The sequence below is a fragment of the Labeo rohita genome, chromosome 14 (genome assembly GCF_022985175.1).
Source record: "Labeo rohita strain BAU-BD-2019 chromosome 14, IGBB_LRoh.1.0, whole genome shotgun sequence".
Lineage (NCBI taxonomy): Eukaryota > Metazoa > Chordata > Actinopteri > Cypriniformes > Cyprinidae > Labeo > Labeo rohita.
The window spans coordinates 703315-710830 of NC_066882.1; the positions used below are offsets into that span (position 1 = coordinate 703315).

General features: G+C 41.5%; 1 pseudogene; it reads left to right on the forward strand.

Annotated features, from left to right (window-relative positions):
- The first annotated feature begins 4124 nt into the window (after nucleotides 1–4124).
- On the forward strand, nucleotides 4125–7301 carry LOC127176257 (tripartite motif-containing protein 16-like; annotated as a pseudogene).
- The last annotated feature ends 215 nt before the right edge of the window (nucleotides 7302–7516 follow it).

Consider the following 7516-nt stretch of genomic DNA (forward strand, 5'->3'; position numbering starts at 1 on the left):
TCAGTTCAAATGATCACACACAGTTTCTATGAAACTCTACATACAAATTTTAGTTTAACCATGTTCTCATGCAAAAAACACAAATACTTTCTGTTGAGATGTTAGTACAACCTCTGCTGGGCCTTTTCACAATGGAGTCAATGACTGTCCACTTCAGGTCCAGAGTGCTGTCCTAGGATGATGGTGAGTGCTGTCCAATGAGGGGGGAGTGCAGAAGGTTTCTCCTGAAGTCCACAATCATCTCCACATGCTGTTTTGAGCGTGTTGAGCTCCAGGTTGTTGTGACTGCACCGGAGAGACAGCTGCTCAACCTCCTTTCTGTAAGCAGACTCGTCACTGCCCTGGATGAGACCAATGACTGTGGTGTCATCTGCAAACTTCAGGAGCTTGACAGAGGGGTCAGTAGATGTGCAGTCATTTGTGTAGAGGGAGAAGAGCAGTGGGGAGAGCACACACCCCTGAGGAGCTCCAGTGATAATGGTGCGTGTGCTGGATGTGAGTTTTCCCAGCCTCACTAGCTGCTGCCTATCTGTCAGGAAGCTGATGATAGTACAGAAGAGTATCTGGGATGATGGTGTTGAAAGCGGGCTGAAGTCCACAAACAGGATTCTTGCATAAGTTCTTTGGTTTGTCCAGATGTTGGAGTCCCATGTTGACTGCATCATTCACAGACCTGTTTGCTCTGTAAGGAAACTGCAGAGGTCCAGTAATGTCCTTCAAGTAGACCAACACCAGTCTCTTAAATTACTTCATGACCACAGATGTTAAAGCAACAGGTCTGTAGTGATTTAGGCCTGTTGTTTTTGGTTTCTTGGGTACAGGGATGATGGTGGAGTGTTTGAAGCGGGAGGGGACGACACACAGCTCCAGTGATCTGTTGAAGATCAATGTGAAGATGGATGACAGATGGACAGTACAGGCTTTGAGGCAGGCTGGAGAGACACCGTCTGGGCCTTTGGCTTTCCTTATCTTCTGTTTCCTGAAGACTCTGCGTACATCATCTTCACAGATCTTAAGTGCAAGCTGAGAAGGAGTAGGGGGAAGGTGTTGATGGCTGTGTTGTGAGATGGTGCATTAAAACTACATGGATGTCTTTAAGCCCCGGATATCTGCTCACTCTTGAACCGCAGCTGGTTGTGACACTAAACACAAACACAAACTTTGTCCGTACAACTGTAAAAATGTTATTATTCTAAACTTTTCATGAACTTCATGAGTTGTACAACAAATGAATTGTCATTTTCTGCAGAAAGCTGAACTCTAGTGTCTGATGTTTTATGGATTTGTTGTTAAAGGGTGAGAGAGCCGACAAGCTGCATGATTTCTGTCCAAGAGCCCGGTGTGACTCACAGAACAGCGCCACCTGCTGACACAAATCAGCACAAACACAAATATCATGATGCTCTTTACAAAAGAAATACTTTCAATGTGAAGCAACACTGTCATATTCGACAGCTGTCTCCCTGCTGCTGCTCTGCTGTTTGACTTTAATGTAAATCATTAAAAAACAAAATTAGATTGATTATTATTGATTTTTCTCTCAGATGTTCCCAACATCATGCAGTGAATTAGAGAAGCACTAGATGGCGCCATTGAGCAACATATGAACATCTTCTCTAATTCTGGCTCTTCTGAGTTGATCAGACTGAGTTCACTGCTTGAGCTGCTCCATACACTGACATTATTCATGCTGATGGTGTATTTGTACAGGAGAAGCTCATCTCAACACAAGCGTGTGTATCTGATGTCCATCCTCACTGAATTCTTGCACTTTGAGTCAAGTCACCTTTATTTATATACCGCTTTTGAGCTCCAGCTAATCTGAGATGAGACTGAATATGATCTCACACATGATCTGAGAGGAATGTGACCAAAGACACACTTTGATTTATATCCCTAAACGCTGATAACTCTCATGAATGCTGTGAGAGAGAGTCAATGTGTTTATGATTGAGCCTCAGGCGCTTCATTTACTCTCTCTGACTCATTTTTAACATTGCTGTAGTATCAGATCAGCCAATGAAAGCTCAGCCAGGATTGTTATTACAGTGTATGGTGGTAAAGGTGTGTGCAGAATATTTTACTACTTGACACATGAGACACAGAGATTCTGTACATCTAACAGACCGCAGGAATATGAAGGTGTTACAGTATGAGAGAATGTGCAGTATGATTTTCAGATTCAGCTGAATTTTTGCGCTGACTGTGTTTCTTTACCACTAAAACCAATACATGCTATTAGAGAAACTCAATACTCCAGCATTAAAACAGTGATGCAGCAGATCTGACTGTGGCCAAAAACCTCCAGCGGCTCCTTTGTGTGTCTCTGCTAACTAAAATATTTTCTGAGAGTGTTTTTGTAAAGTTCAATTTATGTTATGAAAATGCTATTTCTGAATGTTCTCTCAATATCTAGTAGAGAAGATGTTTTTTCTTGGTTACAAGATAACATCAAGTGGAAAGTTACATTTTGTTATTTTGCAAACATTATGAGAATGTTTCTTTAAATGTTCTCGAAGGCCTTGTTCAGACTGTCAGTTCAAATCTGACTTTTGTGCATATCCGATTAGAATCTGATCATATTTAGTCAGTGTGAACAGCAATAAATCCCATGCTGCCCTTAGGATCTTATATCGGGTGCTCTGGGGCTGGGCTCACAGGACGGCTTTTCATTCTGCACTTATGTTGCGCAGCACTATGGAGCATCGTTTCCCAAACGTATCCACACAATGTGAGAGACTGTTTTGAAAGGGAACTCTGTGGCTACTAATGTAACCTCGGTTCACTGAGATAATAGGAATGAGCATTGTGTGCCCAGCTGTGCTGTAAAGCTGCACATGAGTCAATGCTGTCACTTATCAGACGAAAGATTATGAAAAAACTATACAGCACCATTTTTCAGATGAGACGTTAAACCGAGGTCTCGACTCTCTGTGGTCATACAAAAAAATTCAGGATGTCTTTGGAAAAGAATAGAGGTGTGACCTTTGCATCCTGTCTAAAAATTTGCCCATTGTCCTCTGAGCATCATGGTCTCCTAATCATCCATATATCTCCTGATGGGCTTCATCACTCTGTCTCCTCTCCACCAGTAAGCTGGTGTGTGGTGGGTGTTCTGGTGCTCTATAACTGCCGTCACGTCATCCAGGTGGTGCTGCACACTGGTGGTGGATGACGAGATCCAACATCACAATGTAAAGTGCTTTGAGTGTCTAGAAAATTGTGTATAAATGAAACAAATAAATATTATTATTATTCTGAAGGACAGTAATAAATGGTTCATTTGTGTAAATACAGTTATTATTTTGTCATGTGGACTATAAATAAACATCTGTTATGTTGAACAGCTTATTCAGGAGAGCACTAAATAAAACCAACAGGACATTTTTGTATCTATCAAATGTATCTATCAACCTTCAAAACTTTTAAAACTACAAAGAAATAAAGTCTGTTTTGATAAAACTTCACTTTTCTAGTCAAAAATTGCTTTGAACATCAACAATTATAAAATTGGGGCTATTGTGGCCTAATGGTTAGAGAGTCAGACTTGTAACCCATAGGTTGGGGTTTGAATTTTGATAAATGACCAACCCTTTCTTCCACCTTCAATACCATGACTGAGGTGAGACCCTTGAGCAAAGCACTGAACCCCCAACTGCTCCTTGGACCACCACAGCAAAAATGGCTGCCCACTGCTCCATGTGTGTGTTCATGGTGTGTGTGAGCACTTGAATTGGTTAAATGCAGAGCACAAATTCAGAGTATGGAACACCATCCTTGGCCACACGTCACATCACTTTTTTCACTTTCATTCTACTTCCTAACATAATTCAAATTGTACTTTTGTATCCCATTTGCTCCCTCAATTCAAAATCATTAATTGGTTTGTAATTTAAAGATGTTCTCAGTTCATCTAAATGATGCACAACACTGACATTGACAGAACAGACACTGTAAAGACTCACCATGCACTGATTTACTGAATTACTGAATGTCAGTGTGTGTGTGACTCTACAGGAGCAGGAACAAGGAAGCTGCTTTACAGTCTCACAGACACACCTGTTTTACACACGTCACTCAAACACAGAACCAGGAAACAGAAACTGAGTTCAGGGAAAGAGAAACTGAAGTGTAGTTGAGCTGTTGTGTGTTTGTGTCTCTGTATTCATGCAGTAAAATGGCAGGAGCCCAGTTTTTTCAGATGAGTTCTTGTGTGCAGTGTGTCTGGATCTCCTGAAGGATCCAGTGGCCATTCCCTGTGGACACAGTTACTGTAAGAGCTGTATTACAGGCTGCTGGGATCAGGAGGATCAGATGAGAGTCTACAGCTGCCCTCAGTGCAGACAGACCTTCAGTCCAAGACCTGCTTTAGCTAGAAACACCATGCTGGCTGAAGTGGTGGAGAAACTGAAGAAGACCAAACTTCCTGCTGACTGTTACGCTGGAGCTGGAGATGTGCAGTGTGACGTCTGTACTGGAAGAAAATACAAAGCCGTCAAGTCCTGTCTGGTGTGTCTGAACTCTTACTGTCAGAATCACCTTGAACAACATGAGAGTTTCTTTAAAGGAAAGAGACACAATTTGACTGATGCCACTGGACGACTGCAGGAGATGATCTGCCAGAAACATGAGAAGATCCTTGAGGTTTTCTGTCGCACTGATCAGAAATGTATATGTGTGCTGTGTATGGATGAACATAAAAACCACAACATTGTATCAGCTGCAGCACAGAGGACAGAGAAACAGGTATTTAAAACTAGAGATCAAGTTAATACTCAGTGCAGTGATTCAATAGTCTGTTTATTTTCTGTGTAGAGCTGCAGCTTAATTACACAAAAACAGAAACACTGTCAGTGTGAAGCTCAAAGTCTGTGTAAGTTTCACTTTTATAATACTTATACTTGCAGTGTGAAACAAGCTGTGATTGATCATCACTTCTGGAGTTTGAACCTACAGCCATTATTTATCAGCTCCACTTTTACTGGATTCATCTGTTCACATGATGATTTAGTGTCAGTAGTTTTCTGTGACATTCACTATCATCTGTTTGTCCTGCAGAAGCAGCTGAAGGAGACGCAGAAGACGTTCCAGCAGAGAATCCAGCAGAGAGAGAAAGATCTTCAGCAGCTGAGAGAGGCTGTGGAGTCTCATAAGGTGAGTCTGGAGAAGAAGAGAAGTTTGTCTCAGTCTCAGTTCAGACTCTCTTGTCTCTTTCAGTCCCACTGAAGCCTGAATCACTGTGTGTCCTAACAGCGCTCTGCACAGACAGCAGTGGAGGACAGTGAGAGGATCTTTACTGAGCTCATCCGCTCCATTGAGAGAAGCCGCTCTGAGCTGATACGACTGATCAGAGATCAGGAAAAGCGAGCGGTGAGTCGAGCTGAAGGACGACTGGAGCGACTGGAGCAGGAGATCAATGATCTGAGGAGGAGAGACGCTGAGCTGGAGCAGCTTTCACACACACAGGATCACATCCAGTTCCTGCAGGTAACACAGATCTAGAAGAACACCATCATAGTGGACAATGCTTCAGTGTATTGAAACCAAACCAAACCTGAGCGTGTCTTAAGGGTCCTTGTGAAGTTTCAGTGTCTCTAAACGCTCTAAAGTTATAAATAATGGTCAATCTAATCCTTTTCCTGATCAAATCTACTCAACCCTACAATGAGACTCCATTGATGTGTTTGAGCTGTTAGATGGACATTTATGTTCTTAGCAGATGTTTTATCATCCAAACTATTTCCTAGAAAGTTCACATAGAGTGTAAGTGTCAAATACTAGAATCTGTAGCTCTAATGTGATTTAATGAATATGAGAAGAATGAAGCTGATGCTGTGAAAGTGCTGGATTGAGGTGAGTTACTAAAGATCAGTCAAGTCAAATCTGATGTTGGTGCAGGTTATTGGGTGAAGTGTGGAGCTGATGAGTTTTGATTTCTGTTTTCTGTAGAGTTTCCAGTCTCTCTCAGCACCTCCTGAATCTACAGATGGAAATGATGATCCCTTCAGTTCTCTCGTCTCTTTTGATGGTCTGAGAGAATCTGTTCATCAGCTGAAAGACAAACTGGAGGATTTCTGCAAAGAGGAGCTCAAGAAGATCTCAGACAGAGGTAAAGTCCTGGAGATTCATCTGCTCTCAGAAACGAGTCCATCATCATCTCATATCATGGAGAACATCATATTAGAAATGTGTTAGGAATGGATGCAGGATCATGAGAATCACACTGTTCATGTCTGTTGATTTCCACAGTCACATTCACCAACATTGTTCCCAGGACCAGGAACGACTTCCTACAATGTAAGTCAGTAAGAAAACAAGCAGAAAAACTCACTGAGTGTGTTCATGTTCTTCCTGTAGAAGGTGAAAGAAGAGTTTTATAATTGATGATGTAAATGATGATTTGCACAGGATATCTGCTCATCTGTACTGAGACACTGATGATACACTGAACATGAAGAGTTCAGCTACATGAAAACATCAAACAGATTCATAATTCCTGATTCTGATGTGTTTTATCTCCATCAGATTCCCATCAGCTCACTCTGGATCTGAACACAGTGAATAAACACCTCCGTCTGTCTGAGAACAACAGAGTGATTACATACACTAACACACATCAGTCGTATCCTGATCATCCAGACAGATTTGATCATTGGGCTCAGGTGTTGTGTAGAGAGAGTGTGTGTGGACGCTGTTACTGGGAGATTGAGTGGAGTGGAGGTGATTGGTGTGTTTATATCAGTGTCATATAAGAGCATCAGCAGGAAGGGACGGGGTGATGAGTGTTTGTTTGGATATAATGATCAGTCCTGGAGTTTGTTCTGCTCTCCCTCCAGTTACTCATTCAGACACAATAACATAGAGACTGATCTCCCTGTAAAGTCCATCAGCAGTAGAATAGGAGTGTTTGTGGATCACAGTGCAGGAACTCTGTCCTTCTACAGCGTCTCTGACACAATGAGCCTCATCCACACAGTCCAGACCACATTCACTCAGCCGCTCTATCCTGGGTTTTGTTTTAATTATGTTGGATCATCAGTGAAACTGTGTTGATGAATCAGAATAGACTGATGAGAGATTCTACCCATAATGCTTTGAGCTGATGATGAATCAGTAACAGTGAGATGTTATAGAGTCTCTTGTTTTCTCTTCATGACATTAATACTGCAGCTGAACTTCTGTCAGTGAAATAACATGTCAGAATAAATGTGTGTAATAAATCCTCATATAGACAGTAAGATCAGTGTGTGTGTGAGTCCTGCTGAGTGAACATGTGTTTCTGTGCTTTTCTCAACCTAAATGTTCTTACTGTAGTGTCACAATTTTCAAAATGAAAATGAAATGCACACACACACAGTCAATAAATCATTTTCATTATTCACCTTATAGAGCTACGGCTTTTTCAGTGTTTAGTTCTTCTGTGTTCTGGGGTCACGAGCCGCTTTTTTAGTTTCTTTTTAACATTTTTTCATTTTTATTTTTAGGTTACAGCTTGTCAGTAATCTGTGTTAAAACT